The sequence below is a fragment of the Balaenoptera physalus genome (assembly GCF_965194825.1).
Source record: "Balaenoptera physalus genome assembly, chromosome: 4".
Classification (NCBI taxonomy): Eukaryota; Metazoa; Chordata; class Mammalia; order Artiodactyla; family Balaenopteridae; genus Balaenoptera; species Balaenoptera physalus.
This window is the reverse complement of record NC_138891.1, coordinates 59823531-59850191: the sequence shown is the minus strand read 5'-3', so window position 1 is coordinate 59850191 and position 26661 is coordinate 59823531. Positions and strand designations below refer to the sequence as shown.

Below are 26661 nucleotides of genomic sequence, written 5' to 3'. Positions count from 1 at the left end.
CAGTGCAAAATGTAATATGCCTTTTCTTCCCTGTATTATCAAAATAGTTCATTGTGCCATTCATAGGTACTACCTTTATTTATAACCAAATAGCATCCTTTTTGATAAAACGTTTCTCTATAAACTTTGAAACTTAATTATGACAATATAATTAGACAATTTCCTGTCAATATAAATAACTTAAAAAATATCAGACAAATTTAAAATCATTTTCATAATGATTAGACATTAGCAAAATTACTGATTTTTTTTTGCAGTTTCTATTGTAACCATTTGAGAGATGCTGAATTGTGCTTCCTCATTTAAGTTTAGTTTCATCTTGTTCCTGAAATAAATTTTTATTAGTTTTATTTATTTACCTTTATTTTATTATTATTATTTTTTCAAGATCACTTTTTAAATTGAAGTACAGTTGATTTATAATATTGTGTTAGTTTCAGGTGTATGGCATAGTGATTCTTTTTTTTTTTTTCAGATTATATTCCATTATCTGTTATTATCAGATAATGGCTATAATTCCCTGTGCTATACAGTAACTTTCTGTTGCTTATCTACCTTATGTATAGTAGGTTGAATCTGTTAATCCCTTGTTCCTAATTTGTTCCCCCCACCTTGGTAACAATGAATTTGTTTCTATGTCTGTGAGTCTGTTTCCGTTTTGTATATTGATTTATTTGTATTATTTTTTAGGTTCACATATAAATGATATCATATATTTGTCTTTCTCTGTCTTACTTATTTCACTAAGTATAATATTCTCTAGGTCCATACATATTGCTGCAAACAGCAATATTTCCATCTTTTTTATGACTGAGTAATATTTCATTGTGTATATATATGTATACCACATCTTCTTAAGCGGTCATCTGTTGATGGGCATTTGGGTTGCTTCCATGTCTTGGCTATTGTAAGTAGTGCTGTTATGAACACTGGGGTGTATGTATCTTTTCGAGTTAGAGTTTTTGTTGTTTCTAGATATATACCCAGGAGTTGAATTGCTGGATCATATGGTAGTTGTATTTTTAGTTTTTTAAGGCACTTCCATACTGTTTTCCATAGTGGTTACATTCCCACCAACAGTGTAGGAGGGTTCCCTTTTCTCCACATCCTCTCTAGCATTTATTATTTGTAGACTTTTTGATGATAGCCATTCTGACTGGTGTGCAGTGATACCTCATTGTAGTTTTGATTTGCATTTCTCTGATAATCAACAATTTGAGCATTTATTAGTTTTAATTTAGAGAGAACATTCTGTTATATTTCTCTGTGCATGTGTGTGTATACATGCACACATACAAATATACAGTAACAGGAAATATCAAAAAATTAGTAAAGAACGTATTTCAGAAAAACTTGCCTTTAAAAAATTGCCCCAAATTTGAAGATAGTTTCAAATTTATTTCAGTTTTGCTTTCTGTCGATATTAGTCAAAGTAATGATATACCAGTGATGATTCTAGTAGGTCTCTTGAAAATTTCCTTTGTGCTTTCTGTACATTTTTCACAATAGCATTTTCACTTGCAATAATTGGGTTGGATTAAGAAATGTCAATAAATTCTTGTTAGTCCATGAAATCTCATGTTTAGCTGTTTAGCTGTATATAAATTAATCAGAATGAAAATATTGAATTATAATTTACTTACATTAAAAACTGCTGAAGAGTGAGAGCTGTTACACTGATTCTTAGAATATTGACAGGCCTAAACATACAAAGAAAAATATTTGAAATATTATTGCATCTTGGTGAAATTTTTGGTCAGTGGTTTTCATGATGCAGAAAATATAATTTAAAAATCAATTATCACTTAACTGTAAAGACAATAACATTGTCCATTATATATCAAATCAAGATTCTAATTGATTTAAAACAAGAGACTCTTACAAAGATATGAACATTTTACAAAATACATACAAATTACCAATAAACTTACAGAAAAACATATGCCAGTATCTTAACACTGTCGCCAGATTTTTTAAGTCTTGCCAAAGATGAATTTTGTTTCAAGAACAATTTTGTTTGATAATGATGTTATACTGATTTCAAATTATAGCCTAGTCATATTCACAGTCACAAACAATATTATTAAAACATTTGACTCTTATGAGCACCAATACAAAACACATTTGCTAGTCATCTAGATTTCACTAATTCTGGGGCTAAAATTCATAGAATGATCTGGCTTTTGCTCATTGACATTTCTGAGCTTCCAAAGGGTTCATTAATCATGTAAGTATCAAGGGACTACAGAATGAAGACCTTGAAAGGGAGAATACATATGTTAAGAAATGCTGGGTGTGTCCAATCACGCAGCTGCCTTAAGATCAGAAATAATAAATTCTTGAAGGTTATAAGAGATTCAGAAATAATTCTGGCATTAACTGAAATGCCTTTGGCCTGCCCACCCTTATTTCGACCAAAGTTAAATTGTTAAGCTTTCTGATAAAAGAGGTTTTTAAGCTTTGACGTTAGGGAAATCATTATCCAAAATTCATGTTGTTATAAGCAATCATGATAAATCTGGGAGGAAGTTTATCATATCAGGAGCTCTGCATTTAGTTTTCCCACTTGCCACATTTCAATTGAGATTTTTTAGTAATTGCACCACATAGTCTACAATGTTTTGAGGGGTAAAGAAAATTCAAACATTCGTCTTTTAAAATTTAGTATTCTACAGCTATTGATTTACTAATGTTGACAGGGATTGACTGATCTAATACTTTCAGGATAAAGTACAGTTAGGCTGACCTAGTGTTTGGGATGGGAGGAATAATAAGCTTCCTATCTGAGGAAAGGAAAGACTTTGGAGGAATCGGTAAGTATCCTGGTTATACATTTGCAATTAATGACTGAATTCTTTGTTTCTGGTTTTGTTAACAAAATGAAACAGAGAAATGGACAGATTATTCTACTGATAGCTTAAACATTCAATTATCTGGAGACACAGTGCAGGAAGCTGGGATAGGTAGTGGCGAAGTCCATAGGCTTTGTAGTTAAAGGACCAGGGATTGAAGCCTGGCTTCTTCACATACAAACTGACTTGGGCTTGGTCTTGCCCTTTTCTCTCAAACATCATCAGTTGATTCTAAGGGAGGCAGTAAGAGGAGGGACTAAGCATGTGGGATCTGGCCTTAGACTGTCTGTTTGAATTCTGCCCCTGTACTTCCAAGCTGTGTGATCTCAGGCAAGGCACCTCACCTCTTTTTTAAAAAAATTTAATTTTATTAATTTATTTTTTTATACAGCAGGTTCTTATTAGTTATCTATTTTATACATAGTAGTGTATACATGTCAATCCCAATCTCCTAATTCATCCCACCACCCCCACCCCCACAGGGCACCTAACCTCTTGAAGGTTTAGTTTTCTCATCTATAAATGGAGTTAATTATAGCAAGTTTTGATTTGTTTTAGTGAAAGTTAAATGAGACGAGGAATTCCCTGGCGGTCCAGTGGTTAATACTCCGTGCTTTCACTGCCGAGGGCGTGGGTTCGATCCCTAGTCGGGAAACTAAGATCCCGCAAGCTGACCAGGGTGGTCAAAAAAAAAAAGACAATGCCAGGACATGGAAGGTGTTCAGTAAACGTTTTTCTTTGTCCTCTTCCTTCTCCTCTCCCTCTGCCTCCTTCTCTTCATTTTTAGTATTAGTGACAGTAATAAAATTATTGACATAATATCTCTGGTGAGAGTAGAATTAGATGTAGGGGAAAATCGTCCGGGCAGACACACATATTACCAGAAAGAAAATCTGGATTCGGGGAACATACTTGAAGAGGGGAAAAGAGAGAAGCAAAGAAGATGGGGCTATTGGATGTTGGGAGTTTTATTTGGCCGGATCAACCACTGATATAATGTTTGAAGAAAAGAGGAGATCAGCTCTGAACTTCAACTGATAAAAATATTAGAATTTGAGACTAGTCTTATATTTTGGTTATTTTTCTCTGCAAGGTCTCTAGCCTGTTGGGAATGGAATCTCAAACTTTGTGAAAGAACTATTTTCTTGTTATAAAGGGTTCCTTTATGAAAAATTGGACTGAATACTAAGTATTATTTATCCTTATATCTATGTCACCAACATAGAACAATAAAAGGGGCTCTTTTTCCTATGAATTTATTTTCTATCCACCCCCATCCATTCCATCAGCATTGGCTAAGTTTCCATGAATTCCATGAGGGATCTGGCACCTGAAAGATCCCCCATAAATGTCTATTGAATTGAATCACTTCCAACATTTGTATGTTTCATCTTGCAAGAAGTTTACTTCCAGTTTCTCCCGTGATTTCCAACTAGTCTAAAACAAAGTCAGACACAAATGTTTTTCTTGAATTCACACAATCACACAAGATATCAGTCTCTCTTTAATTCTATTTTGTATTCGAAACGAATTTTAGGGCAGGGTTTGTCTGGTGCATTAACAAAATTGTGACCCATAGTTGCCTATGTACTCTGGTAGACTCCACAATGATAGATTTTTTTTTTTTTTTGTCTTAAGTACAGTTACAAATGATGGTATATAAAAATTATTTGTATCTAGTTGACATTGTCTATCTAAGAATTAATTTAATAAAGGAAACAAAAAATGACTCATTGGTAGGGATTGAGATTGGGATTTCTTAAACATAACTGGAGGTTTCTGAATATGGCTAGTTCTTTTCAAAGCCAATTCATTTTCACAAAAAAATATGACACAGTCCTAAAACTATAGTTCTGATATATTTATTTCCTTAGTAATTTCACTCCCTTTTAGCAAAATCATTGGCCTGTAATTGGCATTTCTTATCTGTGTTTTGCATCACAAACTTGACAACCTATTTGTTTATTCCTTCAGACCTACCTTTTTGAGATTCACTGAATACATTTTCTTTTTGGGAATTTCTGAAATTAATCACTTCCTCCCTATCATCTTTGTTTTAAGCAGAACAATAATTAGTTGACATCTAAATCTGCACCATAATTGGTAATTCCCTGGCGGTCCAGTGGTTAGGACTTGGCGCTTTCACTTCCTGGCCTGGGTTCGATCCCCTGGTTGGGGAACAAAGATCCTGCAAGCAGTGCTGTGTGGCCAAAAAAAAAAATTGCACCATAACTTCTTAATCTTTTCAATAGTTTATAGTATTTCAGTATACACTTTTTGCTTATCATTAAAGGTTTTAACCATTTAAAAACTTCTAACCATGTACCTGCCCCTTGTTTTTCCCTTTCTATTATCTGTCTGTTCCTGGAGGCAACGTAGAAGTACCATCACATAGCAGACTGTTCAGAAAAGTCAGTGATTAATGTACAGTGTGGTAACTATAGTTAATAATACTGTATTGTATAATATATTTGAAAGTTGCTGAGAGAGTAGACCTTAAAAGTTCTTATGGCAAGAAAAAAATTTGTAACTAAGTGTGGCTATGGATATTAACTAAATTTATTGTTGGTAATCATTTTGCATGTAAATATATCAAATAATTATGTTGTACACCTAAAACTAATACAACGTCGTATGTCAGCTATATTGCAATTAAAAAAAATAAAAAACCTCAAAGAAAGCGTTGAGTTTAGCTCTAATTTAGAATAATTCCAATAGTGTGAAGATGTAGTAAGCATCTAATAGCTTTTGTTTTTAAATTATTCTTTTGGGAGTTACACAGTATGAAGAAAAGGCCTAGCATATAAAAGAAGGAAAAAAGGAAAAGAAAAAAAATTAGTGATTTTATGCCTAAGGAGAACAACAGAGGAAAGGAGTCCTCTCATATTATAGGCTTCAGGAAGTAATGTTACCACATATTGAGTATTTACTTTTTAGCTGTGTATTTGTATTTTGCAAGTTATTTACAATCATTATCTCATGTAGTCATAACAATACTTTGAGGTAATAATTATTTTCTCACTTTATAAATGAGGAAACTAAGCCTCCAAAGGTAAATTGACAAAGGTTACACAGCTAATAAGTGAAGGAAGTGTAATTTAAATCCTATCTGTCTGATTAAAAAGACTGTATTTTAATGGCTACATTACATTGCCTTTCTTTAAGGACACTAAATCTCCATGATTTCCACCCTTGAATCCTTTATTACGTTGCAGATCAAAGTATTGTCCACACCAGCATTACTGTCTTGGTCTGGGAGCTTGTTTAGAAGTGCACAATCTCAGACCCTACCCTTTACCTACTGAATCAGAATCTTCTTTTTAAGAAGATCTCCAAGAGCTTTGCACTTTAAAGCTTGAGGATCTAAGGCCATCCACACCTTATTTTAATCTTTAATCTTACTATCACGGACTCAAATTCTAACAGGTTTAGTTGTACTTCTGTGTTTCACCCATTCCACATTCATGCCTCTGTGTCTTTGTGCCTTCCTGCAGCATGGAATGTCTGCTTCCCTTCACTTTTCGCTATCTAACCAAAACCAGCACATTCCCCAAGAAGTGATTTATTCAAGTGCAACTTTTTTTCTTTTGTATTCTGATCAGTTGGAATTAATGATTCTTTCTTCTGGATTCCTACAGTCCTTAGCATATATTTCCACTAGAGTCTGTGCTGGCTTCACATTGGAAGACTGTCACATTTTTCTTCACATCCCTTCATGCTTGGCAAAGTGCTTTCTTTGCCATTGCAGGTGCTCAGTAAATGTTCATTGGCTTAATAAATAGTGTGAAGGGTTCATCTTTCCATGCTTTCTAGAAACTTTCAGTTTTAATTTCTTCTTTGATCTAACAGTTATTTAGAAGCATGAATCTTTTTTTTTAAATGGAGTATAACCTTTATTTGTGTGTGTGTGGTATGTAATCTTTTTTTTTTCCACATCTTTATTGGAGTATAAATGCTGTACAATGTTGTGTTAGTTTCTGCTGTATGACAAAGTGAATCAGCTATATGTATACATATATCCCCATATCCCCTCCCTCTTGAACCTCCCTCCCACCCTCCCTTTCCCACCCCTCTAGGTGGTCACAAAGCACCGAGCTGATCTCCCTGTGCTATGCAGCAGCTTCCCACTAGCTCTCCATTTTACATTTGGTAGTGTATATACATCAGTGCTACTCTCTCACTTCATCCCAGCTTCCCCTTCCCCCTCTGTGCCCTCAAGTCTGTTCTCTACATCTGCGTCTTTATTCCTGCCCTGCCACTAGGTTCATCAGTACTGCTTTTTTTAGATTCCATATATGTGCGTTAGCATACGGTATTTGTTTTTCTCTTTCTGACTTACTTCACTCTGTATGACAGATTCTATGTCCATCCACCTCACTACACATAACTCAATTTTGTTCCTTTTTATGGATGAGTAATATTCCATTGTGTATATGTGCCACATCTTCTTTATCCATCATCTGTTGATGGACATTTAGGTTGCTTCCATGTCCTGGCAATTGTAAATAGTGCTGTAATGAACATTGTGAAACATGACTCTTTTTGAATTATGGTTTTCTCAGGGTATATGCCCAGTAGTGGGATTGCTGGGTCATATGGTAGTTCTATTTTTAGTTTTTTAAGGAACCTCCATACTGTCCTCCATAGTGGCAGTATCAATTTACATTCCCACCATCAGTGAAAGAGGGTACCCTTTTCTCCACACCCTCTCCAGCATTTATTGTTTGTAGATATTTTGATGATGGCCATTCTGACCAGTGTGAGGTGATACCTTATTGTGGTTTTGATTTGCATTTCTCTAATGATTAGTGATGTTGAACATATTTTTATCTGTTTGTTGGCCATCTGTATGTCTTCTTGGAGAAATGTCATTTAGGTCTTCTGCCCATTTTTGGATTGGGTTGTTTGTTTTTGTAATATTGAGCTGCATGAGATGCTTGTATATTTTGGAGATTAATCCTTTGTCAGTTGTAGAAGCATGAATCTTTTTTTTTTTTAATTAATTAATTAATTTATTTATTTATTTATTCATTCATTCATTCATTCATTCATTCCTGGCTGTGTTAGGTCTTCGCCTCTGTGCGAGGGCCCTCTCTAGCTGCGGCGAGCGGGGGCCACTCTTCACCGCGGTGCGCGGGCCTCTCACCATCGCGGCCTCTCCCGTTGCGGAGAATAGGCTCCAGACGCGCAGGCTCAGCAATTGTGGCTCACGGGCCCAGCTGCTCTGCGGCATGTGGGATCTTCCCAGACCAGGGCTCGAACCCGTGTCCACCGCATCGGCAGGCAGACTCCCAACCACTGCACCACCAGGGAAGCCCAGAAGCATGAATCTTAATTCCCAAGTAGTTAACATTTTTTCTGGTCACCTTTTAATTATTTCCACTTTTATCGAGTGATAAATATAGATTTTACTTTTAGGAACTTATATATGGTAGAGTTTTAAGACTGGACATAAGAGGTAAAAAGAAAAAAATTTGAGAGGTGAAACATTTTATATACATTTATGAAATTTAGTTTATTTTTATATTCAGTTCTTCCATGTCATTATATTTATTACAAAATCTTTCCAATTCTGAAAGGTGTGTTAATATTATTATATATACATTATAATTTTTATGAATTATCTAACAAACATTATATAGATTTCCAAGCCTTCAGATGCATCTCTTGAATGTACCGTAAGTTATATTTTAAAAAACATCAAAAATTTTTTTCCATCTTACTTTTAGACTGACATGCATTATGATATCTGTGTTTGAGTTGTACTATAGTTTTACCAGACATTTCCTTTAGCAGCATTTACATAAGAATTATAGCATATTTCATTTGCTACTTCTGATCTCCCTTACCCCCCACCCTCAAAACCCACAACTTTTCTTAGGGTAGACATGACATTATTGGCAGGGACAGATTCTTTTGTTATGAAGATAGTAGCAATTCTCCATTTTCAGATGTACAATAGTCTCAACAGTCATATCATAAGTTTATAAACTGCCAAGAAGTATCAGCCTGGCTACAGAATTAGCATTTAAAAATGCACGACCCTTTCCCTGTGTGTCTCTGTCTTCAGCTGCCACCTTTGCTACCTCTCAGCTCCATATTGTGAGTTGACCATGTGGTATAATAGCATCTGTTTGTGCACAGGGCAAGAGAGACTGGCTAGGAAGGTTTGGACTGGCTCAGACCATCGATGGTCTGGGGGTCTCTCTGTTCTTGAATATTCTGAGAAGGGCAGTGAATGGGAAGACAGATAAAGGAGAAGATGTCCAGTACACAACTGTGAGATGTGACCTCATATAATAATTGAAGAGAAATGTTAGCTCCTACTGCCTAACTGGGTTTGGTTCATTTTAAAATTCTGTTTACTTTAATTAGGTGTACTGCAGAATGGGAGGCTTGCTGAGCTTGAAAATCTCCTGTCTCTCAAAATAGTAAAAGAAGGTTGGCCCCCTTGGTGATTCTTTGCCACTCTTCCACTCCACTCCTCATCCCCCAATTATTTTAGACATTAGTAGAACTCTTTCCTGAGATGATGTAGTCAGGTCCTTGCTTGTTTCCTTGGAGTCAGCTCAAATAGGTGTAAACACTATTTAATCAGCCCCCAAAAAGAAACCAGGATGGGGATAAGGATGTCTACAGGAGACCTCTTCTTGCCACACCCAACAAAAGAACAACTGGCTTTTAAGCATGTAATTCAATAATTTTGAATTATTTCAAAATTTTCATAGTTACTCTCATTTCATAAGGTGGCAATTTATAAAGTGTAGGGACAGGATGTAGGGAGATAGTGCAAAAATCTGGGTGTCATAACAATAGCCTGCTGCTAGAAGGAGCTGTGGCATTTAGTTGAGGGTGAAAGTCCAGTCCATGGAAACCTTTCAGAGTGATAAATACCCCAACCTCTCTCTCTTTTGATGTATCTTTGCTGGTGCACATCCCATTAACTGTACCTAACTAAAACCAGGAGGAAAAGAGAGTTCGTAGATATTAACCATACAGGTTCATATGTATACCTCTTCCCCCACAGAGCAGGTGGAGAGTGGGTCTGGAAGGATCATTAGCATCCTGTCTGACCTTTGCTGCTCTGAATCCTTCATGGATTCTATTTCCTCCTCCTCTCTACTATGTTCAGGTACTGTGTTTAATCATTGGTTCGTCTCTCTCAGAGTGCTCTTCCTTGGTGATCTCACCCTTTCTCACTTATAACTACCAAGACTCTGTCAGTCCTTTCTGAACCTTCAGTTCTAACTCTAGCTGGGTTGGTTTTTAGATTTTCTTGAAAAACCAAAACCGAAAAATAGATCATCTTCCTTCAAGTTCACTATTTATATGACTGTTTTGCAGTGTAAGAAGGACTGTGGTAATCTGCATACTATTCATTGAGAAAACTGTAGTCAGCTTAGGAAATAATAATTTTCCTCTCAACATAACCAAGGAGGATCAGATATCCATTCTATGACTTAGTGTTGCTGTGTTTATTTGATGTGGACAGACTGTACCTGAAACTGCTGTGTGATCAGCTAGGATTCCCACACGTTCCAGGGCATACAGGAGTTGAAATTTTTAAAAAAATTCCTGCATTATAATGTGCAATCTAGAGCATAGCAAAGACAACTATGTACCAGGTAAATGTCCTGTAACTCTGTTCCAATCCATTGGCCTAAGTATTATGACTCCAGAGCATGTATTCTTAATGCCTCACTACCCTGGGCATGGGAGATGGAGAGAAAGGGAGACAGACATCAAAGGTGATGCCAAAGTTTTGATTCCAAGTGATGGGGAGAATGATGAGAAGTCACGAAGGCAACAGGTTTGGAGGGGAAGATGAAGAATTCCATTTGAATTTGTGCTATCTGAAAGGAAGTGTCCATTAAGCAATTGGATATGGGGAGGCACTGGCAGTGTTGTCAGTTTAAGGAAAGAAATTGCATCCAGGGAGATAGACTTGGGAGTCATCAGCATAGAAGTGGCAGTTAAAGCTGTCATGAGCTTATCCCTCACAAGCAAGTAGAATCAGAAGGAAAAGGGGCTTAGTTTTCTTCACTTTCACTGCTACCATCTAATTAAAGACATCAGTATCTTTTGCAATAATCTCCTCACATTTCTCTATTTTGCCTCTTATTCAATCCATTCTCCCACACTGCCCTCAGCCCAGGTGGTCTTTTTAAATGTGGGTCTTCAAAGTTTAAACCCATCAAAGTTTTCTCATTACACTTGGAATAAAATGCAAACAATTGCTTAGGAAAGTCTAACAAGTCTCAAGTCCATAAGGCACATGCTAGACTTTCCATCTAACTTTATCTTATGCTGTTGTTCACTATTCTAAGTTCCTGTCATACTGGCTCTCTTTAAATTTCTGGCAAACTCCAAATTCTTTTCCACAACAGGGCCTTTGCTCCAACTCTTCATCTGCTGGTTCCTTTTTTTCCTTCAGTTATCAGCTTAAATGTCACTTGCTCAGAGAAGTTTCCCCTATGCCCCAAATGTAAAGAGTTCTCCATCACTACATCTTGTTCTTTTGCTTTATAGCATGTATCTGAGTTCAGAATTGTATAATAATTTGTGTTTACTTTTAAAATACCTACCTCTCTCTTTGGATTGTAAGGAATCCACTGAATACTCAGTGCCTACCACATAGTAAATACTCAGTTAAGTACTTCTTGAATGAATTAATCTACATTCATTCAAGTAATATATTTTAATCTATACTATAATCATCAATATCCTCTATCATTTATGTATTCTCCATATATCATTTGTCCATCTATACTCTATCATTTATGTATTCTCCATATATCATTTATCCATCTATCATTTATTTATATGACTCTGTACATGGGTACTGACTAACTGAAACTCTAAAGCCTCATTTTTTTGTCTCCCCACAGGTACAAATAGATCATTGTTATACTTTATGCAAGCAGATGCAGATGAATTTCTGTCAAAATCAAATAAAGACAGTAACATTTAGATGGAAGACAGGAATGACCTTCTTTCTCTATGTTCTGTTTAGAAAAAAGTTCATTTCCAAATTGGCTATCATGTTGTCTATAAATATTATGCAAACTACCTTGAGTCCTTATAATATAAGTTAGGTTATAATGAGAAATGAGTAGTAATGGCCCTGAAGTCAATTCTCTGGGTATGATTTTTTTCCAACATACTTATGGAGCAGTATAGCAGAGGTTAGGGTTCATGAAATAAGGAAACGTGGGGCAGAACCTCTTCTTTCACTAGATCTCTTTATTTTTTACTCCTTTCTTACCTTTTCTGTTACCTTGAGGGTAGATGGTGAGAGGAAGGTGAGTATAGGAAAAAGTGAAAAAGGGAGAGTATGGGAAAAAGTGAAAAATCTTACATGTAATCTGGCTGTAGGTGCCCCCTAAAAAAGAAGCTACTGTGCAATGAGTGTATTCAAGCTGAGCTCTTATGACCCAACCTCAGTCCCTGTCCGTAGAGGTATACCTTGTCCCTCTTTCTCCTGGGTTTGTCTATCTGGCAGAAAATTAGTTTATGAGGAGTAGCTTGAGCCTGGTTATCTTCTGTGGTCTCCCATTGGCCCATAGGAACTCACATCCTTGTCTCAACAGTAGGGAAGTGTAGGCTGTTTCCCCTTTGCTTCCTTCTCTCTTTGCTGCCATCATGGGTAGCCCCAGACACCTTATTATCTTCAGATGGGAGGTAAGCATACATCTTCCTGTTCTCAAATACTCCCAAATGCTAGGGGTCACATATCAGGTTCACTGTCTCAGAGTTCCAGCCTTGGTGGTCACATTAAGATGGGCCTCTGGATTTTGTATTTCAGCAAAACCCCACCCCTGGAAGTGAGATGTTTGTCTCTCCTTCTCTAAGGTTCTCCCAGTCCTTAAGAGTGGTTCTCTAAGGGCTCTTCCACTGAGAGAAGAGAAGAAAGCCAGTGTGCTCTCTACTTACATGAATCCCCTTACCAAATGTTCTCCGCACCTCTGTCCTTTTCCCCTACAGTTACTTCTCAAAACAGCAGCCAGAGTAATCCTTTGAAAAACTCAAGTTAGATTAGATTACTCCTTTGCTAAGAATTTCCCAATGGTTTCTCATCTCATTTAGAATTAAATTCAGTGTTCTCATCATGGTCTGTTTGTTCCCCTTGATCTGTCCCTCACTATTCCTTTGATCCCATTTTTCTGCTATTCCTTTTCTTTAGCTCATTCTGCTCCTTCCTTTTCCTTGAACACAGCAGGCTTAATTCTTTCCATATGCCTGGAATGTTCTTCCTCTGAACATCCATTTGGCTAGCTTCTTCATCTACTTCTATGTGGATGTCATCTTCTCAGAGAGACCTTTGCTGACCACCTTATCTGAAATATAACCCTCCCCCCCACACCCATATACCACTTTTGGCATCTGAGCAGTGTTGACAATGGATATCCTGAGTTTTTAAAGTCCATAGCCATTATTTTTTTTACTTGAATCTAAAATGAGTATGTAATTTTTCTACTTTATTGATTTGTTTAATATATCTATTCATTTAGCTCATAAGTTCCTGGGAAAGCAGAATCATGACCATTTTTATTACTTCTGCAGCAAATAGGTACTTAATAAATGCTTTTTGAAGCTTGAAGGAAAATCCAGATAGACTGAATAGTTTTTGAAGCTCTCTGAAAAGCTCACTGCAGGATATGTAATTTACTGATTTATGCAGTTTGGTTATTGAAGGTTATGATGAATTTTAGTAGACTTCCTACACTCTGCTTTCTACTCTAACTCTCCCTTAATAACACTGACAGATTGCAGTTTTTAAAGGACTGCTTTCATCATCTTCCTGCTTTGCTCAAAACCTTCAAAATCATGTGTACATGGTTGTGTGTGACTATACATGTATGCATGTGTGTATCATGTTAAGCCAAAGCCTGCTTGCTTCCCTCTCCCTCCTTTCCTCCCTTCCTTCCTTTATCACTGTTGTTTAGTGAGCACCGTTATATATTAGGTCTATTGTTTTGTATTTTACCTGCAAAATTTCCCTATAACCCTCACAACATCTTGCAAGGATCTGTTATTATCCTCATTTTACAGATGGAGAAAATGGAGTTTGTACTGGTTAAGAAGCCTGTCTCAGGTTACCCAGCTGGTAAGTGGCAGAATTGCAACAGGAGCTAAATCTGTCTGTTCTAAAGCTTTGGTACCAGTGTTTCCTCAAACTCAAGAAATATACAGACTACTTTTATTTATTTGTTTATTTGAGTTTCATTTTTTCATCGAGGTATAATAGAGTTAGAGTGAAGTACACAAATATTGTGTTCAGTTCAAGGGATTTGTAAATATCTGTTCATCCAGGTAACTACCATTCAGATCAAGATATAGAATATTCCTAGTCCCTTAGGTAGACCACTTTTTAAAGACAAGAAATTTTTTCATAGATATCCAATGCTGACTTAAATTATTTTTATTAAATTAAAATAAATAAGTAGAAAATTATATATAATCCTCTTATGTTTGTAGTTCTTGTACAAGCATAAAAACAAATTTATATATTTAATATAAATGAAGCTCAAAATTTAGCAAAATTTCAATTAGCAAAATTTAATAAGACATATAATGTTTTGCTGAAACCAAACTCTGTCACCATGTGAATATAGTATTGGTTTTATAGATGGGTATTTTGCATTTGCTATGCCTATGTCACTTTGTGATGTCATTTTTTTTTCCACTTGAGTTGTCTCAGAACCTTTATTCATACACTACTCTATGACACCATTTTGACCTTGCTTCATGTGAATATATAATTTATGTCTTGAATCAGGTTCTGTTTTGTTCTCAGGAAACCTCAATAGTTAAAGTAGTTAGCACCAGTATAATCACATACATACAAGATGTGGGTACTGAACTCTCTTGTCAGTACTTGGTATTGAGGTGGTCATAGGGATAAATCTATCAATTATAAATCTTTACTTAGACAATCAAATAAATGAAAACACAAAATTTAAAAATTCTTTCGGAGGGAATTCTCTGGCGGTCCTGTGGTTAGGACTGGCACTTTCACTGCGGGGGCCCGCGTTTGATCTCTGGTCGGGGAACTAAGATCTGCATGCCACGTGGTGCGGCCACATTAAAAAAAAAAAGTTCTTGTGGAAAACCTTGTGGACTACTGGGGCTATGCCTGTAGAATTTCAGTTAGGGAAACACTGCTGTGCCCTGCTTACTCCGATGTCTGACACTCGAGGTCCACCATACTTGAGTCATTTCTACTTAGAAAACAACATTGGTGATAAAACATGCCTCCTTCTCTGTTAGGCTGGTGTTGTCACTCTCTGAGGAATGTGTCATGGATATTCCTAGTATATGCCTTAACTTTATTGGAAAACCTTCCCCTAAGCTATTGCCTATTTAATGCTGACCATTCTTAAATTCACAGTTAACATTTCAACTTCTTCATGAAATCATTCCTAATCTCTTTAAGCTGTGCAAATCTCTTTTTCCTAGTATTGTGTCCATATTTTAGTACTGACCTTATTTAGTTCATAATGATTTTTACAACTTAGCATAATATAATTTATAGTCTTAAAGTTTATTATATTATTATATATGTATTACTTTTAGTCTCTAACTAGATTTTAAGAGTTTGGGGTCAGGAGTTTAAGTTCTGTGATACTGTGGTATAGCAAAAAGAACATTGCTTTTTAATTATGGTTAAATTACTTATTAGCTCTGTGACTGGAAGCCTCATTGAAATTGTTTTCATATTTAAAAATTGGCATTAATAATTCAGGGGAGTTAATATGTTTAAGAAAGCCTATAATAATGACCTAGGAAGCAGAGTCTTAATGGTGAATGTTTATTTACTCTTTATTAAAGATGGGTATGGCTATAGCTACATGAAAATTTACCAAGAAGATAGAAAACCTGAAAGACCTTGAAACTGCTGACAGTTACTCACTTTTGGTGATTAGCAAAACCATCAAAAGAAACATAGAATGGTTGATAAGTGACTTGGAATCCCGGAGAACTCAAATGGTGAAAAAAAAAAGGAGCTATTACAAGTGAATAGCTGACTGAATATATAGTATCATGGGATAGAAATGGGTTTTCCAGACTAATTGGGAGCCTGGAATATATCTTACAAAATCTGGAAGAAAACCTGCAGAGTTTTCAGAGAGTTTTCAACTCAAATTTAAAAGGAGTTGAAATAGAGATAGAGATAATTTTTATCAAAAAATTTAAATCCAAATAATATACAGGATAGCAGGTCTAACACTGACAGATCAATAGTGGAAAAGATGCATTTTCACTGGAGAACATAAGAAAGAGGGTCATTAATAACACTTTTGGCCTTAAATGTCTCCATACCAATGCAGAACATAGTAATGAAGAAAGTGAACTTGGAATGTTAAGACAAGGATGTAGTTATTATCTTGAGATTAAGGTGGGATGGGGTTTAGAATTAGAATAATGAAATGGCATAAAGATGCACTTTGTTCAAAGAAGACAAAAGAATGGTAGTGTGCTTTGAATTTTTTTTTTTTCAAAAAGTTGAGGAAGCAGTGAAATAAACCTCTAGTCTGAGCATAATCTGATCAATGAGAGAAAACTGCTTGAAGGGTGAAAGTGTGAAAGACCATGGATAACAGGGACCGTGTCATTTTGGAGTTTGTAAAACCAAAGAGAAAGGGAATGAGGGAATGTCTGGACCACTACGTCATGCTAAGTAGTGATAGTTCTTATTTATTGAAGAGTTACTAATATACAAGACACTGTAGTAAGTGTTTTACATTGAATATCGCATTTAATTCTCACAACTCTTATCCCAGTTTTACAGATGAAGAAACTGAGGTTTAGAAAGGTTAAGTAATTTTCCAAACATCACACAAAAATTTAGTAGTAGAGCCAGATTTGAATCCAGGCAGTCTGAATTTAGAAATATCTTTCTAAGAATTTAAATTTCTTAGAGTTTTTAGAAAAGATAAGTGGATTTCCTTGACCAGTGAATTTAAAAGAAAGAATCGCAACCCAAAAGACCCAGAATAGCCAAAACAATATTGAGAAAGATCAAAGCTGGAGGTGTCGTGCTCCCTGATTTCAAACTATACTACAAAGCTACAGTAATCAAAACAGTATGGTACTGGCACAGAAAAAGACACATAGATCAATGGAACAGAATAGAGAGACCAGAAATAAACCCACACTTATGGTCAATTAACCTATGACAAAGGGGGCAAGAGTATACAGTGGAGAAAAGACAGCCTCCTCAATAAATAAGGTTGGGAAAACTAGACAGCTACCTGCAAAAGAATCAAACTGGACTATTCTCTCACACCATGCACAAAAATAAATTCAAAGTGGATTAAAGACTTTAATGTAAGATCTGAAACCTTAAAACTTCCAGAAAAAAACATAGGCAGTATACTCTTTGACATTGGTTGTAATATGACATTGGTTGTAATATTTTTTTGGATATGTCTCCCTAGGCAAGGGAAAGAAAAGCAAAAATAAACAAATGGGACTACATCAAACTAAAAAAGTTTTGCACAGCTAAGGAAGCTCTCAACAAAATGAAAAGGCCACCTACTGAATGGGAGAAGATATTTGCAAACAATATCTCTAATAAAGGGTTAATATCCAATACATACAAAGAACTCATACAACTCCACAGCAAAAACAAAAACAAAACACCAAAAACCAAACAATATGATTAAAAAATGAGCAGTTGATCTGAATAGACATTTTTCCAGAGAAGGCATACAGATAACCAACAGGCACATAAAAAGATGCCCAACATCACTGATCTTCAGGGAAATGCAAATCAAAACTACAATGAGATATTACCTCACACCTGTAAGAATGGCTATTATCAAAAAGGCAACAAGTAACAAGTATTGGTAAGGATGTAGAGAAAACGGAATCCCCATACACTGTTAGTGGGAATGTAAATTGGTGCAGCTACTATGGAAAACAGTATGGAGATTCCTCAAAAAATTAAAAATAGAACTACCATACGATCTAGCAATTCCATTTCTGGGTATTTATTCAAAGAAAACAAAAACAGTAATTTAAAAAGATATATGCACCCCTATGTTCATTACGGCATTATTTGCAATAGCCAAGATATGGAAGCAACATAAGTGCCCATCAATAAATTAATGGATAAAGAAGATGTGAGATATATATATACACACACACATATATATATATATATATATAAAACGGAATATTACTCAGCCATAAAAAGAATCAAATCTTGCCATTTGAAACAGCAGGGAGGGATCTAGAGGGTATTACGCTAACTGAAATAGGTCAGACAGAAAAACACAAATACTATATGATTTCACTTATATGTGGAATCTAAAAAACAAAGCAAATGAATAAATGTAACAAAGCAGAAGCAGAGTTATAAATACACAGAACAATCAGGTGGTTGCCAGAGGGAAGAGGAGCAGGAGGAGGAATGAAATAGGTGAGGGAGATTAAGAGGTACAAATTTCCAGTTGCAAAATAAATGAGTCATGGGTGTGAAATGTACAGTGGGGGGAATATAGTAAATAATTATGTAATATCTTTGTATGGTGACAGATTGGAACTAGACTTATGATGGTGACCATTTTGAAATGTACAGAATATTGAATCACTATGTTGTGTAATAGGAACTAACAGTATTGTAGGTCAATTATACTTCAAAAATAAACAAATGAACAAACAAACTCATAGAAAAAGAGATCAGATTTGTGGTTACCAGAAGCGGGAGGAGAAATGGGGGGCGGGGAAATTGGATGAAGGCAGTTAAAAGGTATAAACTTCCTGTTATAAGATAAATAAGTACTAAGGATATAATGTACAACATGATAAATATAATTAGCACTGCTGTATGTTATATATGAAAGTTGTTAAGAGAGTGAATCCTAAGCGTTCTCATCACAAGGAAAAATATTTTTTTCTATTTCTTTAATTTTGTATCTATATGAGATGATGAATGTTCACTAAACTTATTATGATAATCATTTCATGATGTATGTGAATCAAAGCGTTATGTTGTACATCTCAAACTTATACAATGCTGTATGTCAATTATATCTCAATAAAACTGGAAGAAAAAAATAAAAGAAATGACAGCTTGGTAATAATGACAGGCCTTCAAATGACACGTTGAGTTTACAATTTGAGATCATTCCACTGAAGGAAGAAAAAAAATGCACCAAATAAACTTATGTGGTACACAAGAATTGGGTGATACGAAGGAAGGGTGCCATTGATGTTTTTCCCTTATCTTCTACTTGCACTTTATGATCTTTAAAAAGAAGATGGAAGAGATTAAAATTTAAAAGAAGAGATACCTATCACTTAGGGATTAGGTTTGGCTGCTAGGAACTTAAAGTTATAGTAGCTTAAACAGGATAGAAATTCATTTCTCTTTTCTGTTAAAATCTGTTGGGGGGTAGTCTAGGACTGGCCCAGTGTCTGTGCTCTATAATGTTCTCATGGACCCAGCCTTTTTTTGGTTCTGCCGCATGTAGACATTATTTTCAAGGTCACCTCATGGTCTAATATAGCTGTTCCAGCTCCAGCCATCACTTCTATATTTCAGCCATCGAGAAGGAGGAAGGGAAGAAGGGCATGTCTCCATACTATAAGGATACTCTTAAGTTGCACATACTAGTTCCTTTTATTTCCCTTGGCCAAAATTAGTCAGAGTCACACCTAGCTATAATGAAGGCTGGGAAATCCAAATTTTAGTGTGGATATATGCATTTCTGCCTAGAATCTGGGAGGTCTATTAGTAAATTAGACGGAGGCAGAAACATATGGCAGGTGGGGTGTAGAATCTAGCAAATTTTACCACATATATGTAGTCAAATTCAAAGAGAAGGGTAACAGAAACCTGTAATAATAGTGTCAGGAAAGATAAAAGCCTAGAATAATCTGAAACATATAGAAAATTCTAACAAAATATTAGCTTTTGATCGTTTAAAACTTTTTGCATATTTTTGGAATAAATGTAAATATTTGTAATTCTATTTAGAATAAATAGAATAAAAGAAAGTGGTAGATAATTCCCACTTGGGGAAAATTCTAACATTAATAGGTGATGGAGAAATAGTAGAATTAGTCCCCCATATAGTTTTCGCCTCTTCTATCAAAACTAATTATTAAATTGGAAGAAGAACATGTTGATGAGAAACTGAAAGCTCAAATAGCATAGGACAGCACCTTGATTCTGGCCCTCAATGTTTGCCTGCATTATCTCAGCAGCCTCCTTAAAAATTCTTGCTGCTGCTTGGCATACATTTTCTCCTCTCACCCTCCAATCAAGTAAAGAAGACAGCTTCTTTACTCCCACCAATTATTTCTCTAAAAATGAATCTTATCATTCCATGCTTAAAAAGTTTTTTTGGTTCTCTATAATTTATAGAATTAAATTCAGACTTACGATGGCACATAATGCCCTTCATGGTATGTTTTGAGCTTTTCTTTCATCTCATCTGTCTATTCCATTATGCTGTTTGAGCTCCAGCTTTGCCGAACTTCTTAGTGTTTCCTGAATATTAGACTTACTAATCCTTTTGTTTGAATGCCCCTGTTTGCCTGGGAAATTCATGGACAGTCTTTAAGACTGAACTCACATATCTCCACCTTTTAAAAGCCATGCACAGGTGGATAGTTTTCCCTCTGTATACACGTGGGATTCTGTACATATTTCTGTTGCAGCACTTATGTTGAAATAAATATATTTATTTACGTATCTTTCTTCCCTGTGTAAGTTCCCCAGGGGAAACAATTTAAAATGTATTGCTCAGCACTTAGTGAATGTTCAAAATATTTATTGACTGATTGGTGAGAGCATGCAGATGGTCTAAATTAATTCAAGTCCCTAGGGTCAGATGAAATACATGCATGCTAGAGTAGCAAAAAAAAAGAAAAAAATCCATCTACGATTTAGGAACTATTGCCAGGTATCTTGGAGGAAGTTTGGGTAGTAGAAGTGTCAAAAGACTGGAGATAGGCAATGTCCCAATTTTTACAGTTGGTATAAAAGCATACCTAGAAATCATAGACTCAAAAGCTTTAGGCCATACACAATTGTAGAGCAGATTATTAGACAGATGGCTTGCGAGCACTTTAGGAAAAATACTGAAAATTATTTTCATTTAAATGTATTTCTATTATATTTTAACCTTGCCTACTTTCATAGAGAATTAGAGGCAGATGTTGATTCCTAGGAACCTGTAAATGTTTACTTAGGACAAGTTAAAATGCACAAGGCATTTGATGATGTCCCTCATGTACTCTCTATTGTGGTTTTATGTGGATCAGATGATGTATTTGTGTATTGAAAACTATAAAACTCTATGCCAGAGTTTCTCTATTTTTAGTCATTTGTTTAGTACCTTTATATTTTTCACCATATTCACATACTATGTCTACTTTTATATACCTAACATTTTTCTTTGTCACCTGATTTTCTTTTTTTTAAATTTAAACTTAACCTCATCCTAAAAGAAAATAGCTGTAAGGACACAGGTTTGTGTAATGTACCAGTGATAATTTTTCTAATATACTCTGTAATAAATACAAATCTAGGAACAAAAAAAATGATGGCCCATGTGCCATTTTGAATACAACCAGTGTATAATTTTATAACATTTTATGCTACAATCGTTGTTTAAAATATGGGGAATTTAAGCTAATTCAAAATACCAATACCATGAGCGATTTTTATCTATTGCACCATTGCATGGTACACAAAGGCAGTTGATTAATGGATTGATATTGAGTTGGAAGGGTGTTTTGAGTGACAAATTGCAGGGCTGTGAATTTTGTCCTGACCTGATTGACATTTTATTAGTGACCTGAAGACATAGGAGGTGAATGGGTTCAATTGGAAATGACATAACCTGGAAGGGATAACTAATATAATAGATCATAGAACTGATTCAGTTAACATAGAGGATACATACTTAGATTAAGACAAACAATGTTTAAATACAGAAAGAAGAAGATCTGGCAAAATTGCTTAGGGTTTTCAGTTGGCTATAAACTCATTAAAAGTAAAAAATTTTATATAGATGCCCAGAAAGTAAATGCACACTTAGATTTTAGTCTTAAAGGTCATATGCTCAAGAAAGTGCTTTAAAATGGAGTGTCCAAATTAAGAGAGTTAAATATTCTGCAGCTGATCAATCTATATCTGGAATATTATGTTCAATTCCAGGAAGTAATCCAGGAAAATTATAGATCTGGAAATGCTTTCATTTGCGAGAGAGAGAGTTGAAGGAACTGGGCATGTTAAACCTAAAGAAAAAAAAAATCTAAGTTGGGGCATGAGAATTGTTTTCAAATACAATATTGGAAAAGCTTTCAACATAGAAGGAAAATGTTATTTATCTGCATAGTGTTAGTGAGCAGATTTGACTACAGCTCAATAAAAATTAAAAGAATTTAACAGTCAGTGATACTAGAGGGAAGCTGCCATGATTGCTGTATGGTAGTTTTGGGGGTGTGCGTGTATGTTTGTATGTATGTGTGTCAATTGACAGAGAGGTGATCCTTTAACTTTGAATGCTTTTAATTTTTACAATGATCATGTCATCAGAAAAAAAGATATTTCTATTTTGAAATGTAAAATTGAAAACTACTGGAGAAGGGGAGTGGTTGGAGGAGACTCTTGCTTCTGTCACCTAATACCCATGTATTTTTGACTGATTCCTTAACTTCTCCAAGCCTGAAATTCCTCTTCTAGAAAATGGGGATAATAATACTTTCCACGCTGGATGATTGTGAAGATTAAATTAATGCTGTAAGTGAAAATTCCTAACACAGTACGACTTCAGTTTAGGTATTTAGTTTTTTTTTTTTTTCTTGTATATGATCTTGAGTTTACTATTGAAGGGACAACCAAAAATTAGTAGGCAGCCTAAATTTCAGCACTAATTTTGAACCTTAAACTGTTCAGTCCTAACTTGTGATTTGAAAGTTATGTGGTATGGGAAAAGTAATATAGACGAAAGAAAATCCTGACCTATATATATGCTTTTGGTCACTAATGGAAGCCCTCACAATGTCATATTAGAGTCTTCATATTCATTATTTTCTTGCTTGTCTTTTTTTCAGTGATTCAATATTTTTATAGATTATAATCCATATAAAGTTATTACAAAATAATGGTTGTATTTCCCTATGCTGTACAGTATATCCTCGTTGCTTACTTATTTTATACAGAATAATTTGTGTCTTGTATTCCCATATCCCTAACTCTCCTGTCCCCCGTTCCCTCTCCTCACTGCTAACCACTTGTTTGTTCTCTATATCTGTGCGTCTGTTTCTGTTTTGTTATACACATTTGTTTATTTTTTAGATTCCATATATAAATGATAACAGAGTATTTGTCTTTCTCTGACTTATTTCACTTAGCATAATACTCTCTAGGTCCATCCATATTGTTGCAAATGGCAGAATTTCATTTTTTTTATGACTAATATTCCATTGCATATACATGCCACATCTTTATCCATTCATCTGTTGATGGGTACTTAGGTTGCTTCCATATCTTGGCTATTGTAAATAATGTTGCTCTGAGCATTGAGGTGCATGTATCTTTTCAAATTAGTGTTTTTGTTTTCTTCAGATATATGTTAGCAGTGGAATTGCTGGACCATATGCTAGTTCTGTTTTTTTAGGTTTTTTTGAGGAATTTCCATACTATTTTCCATAGTGGCTGCAACAATTTACAATTCTACCGACAGTGTGCTTAGGGTTCCCTTTTGTCCACATCATTGCCGAGACTTGTTATTTGTAGAGTTTTGATGATAGCCATTTGATGATATCTCCTTGTGGTTTTGATTTGCATTTCTCTGATGATTAGCAATGTTGAGCATTTTTTCATGTGCCTGTTAAGACATGAAAAAAATGTCTATTGGAAAAAAGTCGATTCAGGTCTTTGGCCCATTTTTTAATTGGATTGTTTGTTTTCTTGATATCGAGTTGTACGAGCTGTTCATATATTTTGGATATTAACCCTTTATCAGTCATATCAGTTGCAAATATTTTTTCCCATTCAGTAGGTGTCTTTTCATTTTGCCGGTGGTTTCCTCTGCTGTGCAAAAGTTTTTAAGTTTAATTAGGCCCCATTTGTTTATATATGCTTTTGTTTCCTTTGCCTTAGGAGACAGATCCAAAAAAATATTGCTAAAATTTATGTCAAAGAGTATTCTGCCTATGTTTTCTTCTAGGAGTTTTATGATTTCCAGTTATACATTTAGATCTTTAATCCATTTTGAGTTTATTTTTGTACATGGTATGAGAAAATGTTCTAATTTCATTCTTTTACATGTAATACTGCTTATTGAAGAGATTGTCTTTTCCTTGTTGTGTATTCTTGCCTCCTTTGTCATAGGTTAATTGACCATAGGTACATTGGTTTATTTCTGGGCTCTCTGCTCTGTTTCACTGATCTATATGTCTGTTTTTGTTCCATTACCATGTTGTTGGTTACTATAATTTTGTAGTATACTCTGAAATCAGGAAGCATGATGCCACCAGCTTTGTTCTTTTTTCTCAGGATTGCTTTAGCAATTTAGGGTCTTTTGCAGTTTCATATAGATTTTAGGATTATTTGTTCTAGTTCTGTGAAAAATGTAATTGGTATTTTGATAGGGATTGTGTTAAATCTGTCTATTGCTTTGGGTAACATTTGGCAATATTAATTCTTCCAATCCAAGAACATGGGATGGGGATTAGCGCACAACAGCTGGCTGGGAGGGAGACCGGGAAAAAGTCTGCAGCTGCCGAAGAGGCAAGAGACTTTTTCTTGCCTCTTTGTTTCGCGGCGCGCAAGGAGAGGGGATTCAGAGCGCCGCCTAAACGAACTCCAGAGAAGGGCGCGAGCCGCGGCGATCACCGCAGACCCCACAGCAACAGGGGCACAGAGGAAAAAAACGGAGAGATTCCCGCACAGAGGCTCGGCGCCGAGCAGCACTCTCCAGCCCGAGAGGCTTGGCTGCTCGGCGGGCGGGGCTGGGAGCTGAGGCTCCAATTTCGGTTTCGGTTGGATCGCAGGGAGAGGACTGGGGCTGGCGGCGTGAACACAGCCTGAAGGGGTTAGCGCACCACAGCTGGCTGGTAGGGAGTCCGGGAAAAAGTCTGCAGCTGCCGAAGAGGCAAGAGACTTTTTCTTGCCTCTTTGTTTCGCGGCGCGCAAGGAGAGGGGATTCAGAGTGCCGCCTAAACGAACTCCAGAGAAAGGCGCGAGCCGCGGCGATCAGCACGGACCCCAGAGACGGGCGTGAGACGCTGGGGCTGCTGCTGCCGCCACCAAGAAGCCTGTGTGCGAGCACAGGTCACTCTCCACATCGCCCCTCCTGGGAGCCTGTGCAGCCCGCCACTGCCAGGGTCCCGTGATCCGGGGACAAGTTCCCCGGGAGAACGCACTGCCCACCTCAGGCTGGTGCAACGTCACGCCGGCCTCGGCCGCCGCAGGCTCACCCCGCCTCCTCTGTACCCCTCCCTCCCCGCGGCCTGAGTGAGCCAGAGCCCCCGAAGCAGCTGCTCCTTTAACCCCGTCCTGTCTGTGCGGGGAATAGACGCCCTCAGGCGACCTACACGCAGAGGCGGGTCCAAATCCAAAGCTGAACCCCAGGAACTGTGCGAACAGGGAAGATAAGGGGAAATCTCTCCCAGCAGCCTTAGAAGCAGCGGATTAAAACTCCACAAACAACTTGATGTGCCTGCATCTGGTGAATACCTGAATAGACAACGAATCATCCCAAATTCAGGAGGTGGACTTTGGGAGCAGGATATATTAATTTTTCCCCTTTTCCTTTATTTGTGAGTGTATATGTATATGCTTCTGGGTGCGATTTTGTCTGTATAGCTTTGCTTTACAATAGCTTTATTTTACTTCACTATATTATAGCCTCTTTCTTTCTTTCTTTCTTTCTTTCTATTTTTTCTCCCTTTTACTCTGAGCCGTGTGGACGAAAGGCTCTTGGTGCTCCAGCCAGGCATCAGGGCCGTGCCTCTGAGGTGGGAGAGCCAACCTCAGGACACTGGTCCACAAGAGACCTCCCAGCTTCACGTAATACCAAACGGCAAAAATCTCTCAGAGATCTCCATCTCAACATCAAGACCCAGCTTCACTCAACGACCAGCAAGCTACAGTGAGGGACACCCTATGCCAAACAACTAGCAAGACAGGAACACAGCCCCATCCATTAGCAGAGAGGCTGCCTAAAATCATAATAAGGCCACAGACACCCCAAAATACACCACCAGACGTGGACGTGCCCACCAGAAAGACAAGATCCAACCTCATCCACCAGAGCTCAGGCACTAGTTCCCTCCACCAGGAAGCCTACACAACCCACTGAACCAACCTTAGCCACTGGGGACAGATACCAAAAACAACAGGAACTACGAACCTGTAGCCTGTGAAAAGGAGACCCCAAACACAGTAAGATAAGCAAAATGAGACGACAGAAAAACACACAGCAGATGAAGGAGCAGGGTCAGAACATACCAGACTTAACAAATGAAGAGGAAATAGGTAGTCTACCTGAAAAAGAATTCAGAATAATGATAGTAAGGATGATCCAAAATCTTGGAAATAGAATAGACAAAATGCAAGAAACATTTAACAAGGACGTAGAAGAACTAAAGAGGAACCAAGCAATGATGAAAACCACAATAAATGAAATTAAAAATACTCTAGATGGGATCAATAGCAGAATAACTGAGGCAGAAGAAAGGATAAGTGACCTGGAAGATAAAATGGTGGAAATAACTACTGCAGAGCAGGATAAAGAAAAAAGAATGAAAAGAACTGAGGACAGTCTCAGAGACCTCTGGG

The 26661-nt window shown here is 36.5% G+C and overlaps 1 long non-coding RNA gene across 1 annotated transcript in view; it reads left to right on the top strand.

Moving 5' to 3' along the window:
• LOC309660591 overlaps positions 1-26661 on the top strand; it is a 139751-nt gene that overhangs the window by 90628 nt on the left and 22462 nt on the right. The window contains exon 3 of the long non-coding RNA XR_014263488.1: positions 13905-13959. This is a non-coding gene — a long non-coding RNA (uncharacterized lncRNA). The remainder of the gene's footprint in view (positions 1-13904; positions 13960-26661) is intronic.